The sequence below is a fragment of the Octopus bimaculoides genome, chromosome 21 (assembly GCF_001194135.2).
Source record: "Octopus bimaculoides isolate UCB-OBI-ISO-001 chromosome 21, ASM119413v2, whole genome shotgun sequence".
NCBI lineage: Eukaryota > Metazoa > Mollusca > Cephalopoda > Octopoda > Octopodidae > Octopus > Octopus bimaculoides.
Genome location: NC_069001.1, coordinates 19,109,000 through 19,111,731, shown reverse-complemented (window position 1 = coordinate 19,111,731; position 2,732 = coordinate 19,109,000). Strand labels below are relative to the sequence as shown.

The 2,732-nt window shown below is 45.6% G+C and overlaps 1 protein-coding gene across 1 annotated transcript in view; it reads left to right on the top strand.

Moving 5' to 3' along the window:
- LOC106873105 (G-protein coupled receptor 22) overlaps nt 1–2,732 on the top strand; it is a 57,393-nt gene that overhangs the window by 6,372 nt on the left and 48,289 nt on the right. The window lies entirely within an intron of this gene.

Genomic DNA, 2,732 nt, shown 5'->3' with positions numbered 1-2,732 from the left:
ATATATGTATTTATATATGTATATATGTATATATATTTATGTATGTATGTATGTATATTTGTATGTATATATATATATGTATATATATGTACATGCGTATGTATACATGTATGTATGGTGAAGCATGACCTTCGAACTTTAGGTCTCACCGAGGCAATGACTAGTGACAGGGACCTTTGGAAATATGCAGTGCATGAGAAGAGCCAGCAAGCGAAGTGAGAGCATAAGCTGTGACCTCTGCCAGAAGTGTAGCCAGCTCACTTATTTGTATCTTTACTTCATTGGACACTAAACTCTACTTGCGAAGACCTGTCGGGGCAAGTGAAATCGAAATCGAAATTGAACCATATTCGATGACTGGCACCTGTGCCAGTGCAGCACTAACAGCACTGTCCGAGCATGGTCATTGCCAGAGTAGCTGTTTGGCTTCCGTGCTAGTAGTCCGTAAATAGCACCATTTGTGTGTAATCATTACCAATGTCGCCTTCTAGCACTTGTGCTGGTGGCACGTTAGAAAATCATTCGAGTGAGGTCATTGCCAGTGCCGCTGGACTGGCTCCCATGCAGGTGGCACGTAAAAAACACTTTTTGAGCAAGGCCATTGCCAGTACCGTGTGATTGGTCCTCGTGCCGGTGGCACGTAAAAGCATCCACTACACTCTTGGAGTGGTTGGCATTAGGAAGGGCATCCAGCTGTAGAGGCTCTGCCAAATCAGATTGGAGCCTGGTGTAGCCATCCAGTTCACCAGTCCCCAGTCAAATCGTCCAACCCATGCTAGCATGGAAAGCGGACGTTAAACGATGATGATGATGATGATGATATATATATATTTATATATATATACACCAGGCACCAGCCTGCTCTGGCAATGTTTCTACAGTTGGATGTGTTTCCTAACGACAACCACTCCGAGTGTGTAGTGGGCACTTTCTACATGCCACTGGCACAGGGGCCAGAGGGGGTCTGGCCACAACCACAATCGGATGCTGCTTTTTATGTGCTATCATCACGAGAGCCCGTCAAGGTGGTGCTTGCATGGGCCATGTACGGGGCATGGGGACTGGAATCGACAATGTTTGGATGGCGCTTTTCATGTACCACTGGAACAGGGACCACAGCTACAATTTCCATTTGATTGTTTTTTGATTTCATTTTGATGTTGATGTACTTGACTCAATGGGTCTCCTCAAGTACGGCATGTCGCCCTACGATCCAAGGGCACTTTTTGAGCTCGCTGGTTATGTGACACTGGTGTAGGTTACAGCTGTGAACTCACTTTATTTGCCAGGTCTTCTCAGTCATAGCATATCTCCACAGGTCTCTGTCTTTCGTCATTTACTCTGTAAGGCCCAGCATTTGAAGATCATGCTTCACCACCTCATCCCATGTCTTCCTGGGACTCCCTCTACCCTGGATTCCTTCCACTGTTTGGGATCAGCACTTTTTCACACAGCTCTCCTCATCCATCCGTAGTACATGACCATACCAATGCAAACATCTCTCTTGCTCTTCACATCCAATGTTTCTTATGTCTAGCATTTCTCTCAGAGCGCTTACACTCTGTCGTGTGTGCACACTGACATTACACATCCAGTGGATCATGCTTGCTTCATTTCTTTTGAACCTATGCAAGTCTACAGCAGTCATGGCCCATGTTTCACTGCCATGCATCATACAATCTATCTATCACTCTGAGCAAGAGGCTCTTTGTCACCAGTAGGGGTAGAAGCTGTCTGAACTTTACCCAGGCTATTCTTATCCTAGAGGTAATGCTCTTTGCACATCCACCCCCCACTACTGACTTGGTCCCTAGGTAGCAGAAACTATCAAGTATTTCTAGTTTCTGCCCCTGGCATGTGATGGAATCTGTTTTCTGAGCATCTGTGGTGTTTATTGCTCCAGTGCATCTGCCACACGCGAAAGCTATCTTCCCAGTTAATCTTCCTTTGATGTTGCTGCACCTCTTATGCATCCATAGCTTCACCGGGGACATCTTATGTAGTTTCTACCTACACCTTTTCTACAGATCGAGCAGGGCCATCTACCTGAAGGGGTGTATGATGTGTTCGCCTTCCTACTTACGAGAACTTTGGTCTTTGCGACATTGACTCTAAGGCCCTTCACTTCTAATCCCTGCTTCCACATCTGGAATTTCTTCTCTAGTTCTGGTAGTGATTCTGCTATGAGGGCCAGGTCATCAGCATAGAGGAACTCCCAGGGGCAACCTGGCTTGAATTCCTGTTATTGCCTGGAGGACTATGATGAATTAGAGGGGGCTGAGGGCTCATCCTTGGTGGACCCCTACTTCTACCCAGAATTCTTCTTTATACTCATTGCCAACTCTAACTTTACTAATGGCATCTCTGTATAGGGCCTGTACAGCCCTTATTAACCGGGTTCGGCTGCTCTACATTGATAAGGGGCAATACCCCGAAACTAGTCTGTAGATGCCAGACCAGCAAGGTGAAGCAGCTGACCTCCCCTGTTCGAAGGTTGTAATGGACATAGGTTCGTGTGTCACATACCTAGCTAGAGGCAATGGCCTCTTGGAGCTAATCAACGGTAGCATTCGTCCTATTTTTTGGACTGCCATGTTGGCTTGGCGATAACTATTAATATCCAGTACCACTGCCATAGTCTCCTTTAGAGAGACTTAGAAATATTAAGCTCTCTCTCTCTCTCTCTCTCTCTCTCTCTCTCTCTCTATATATATATATATATATATATATAT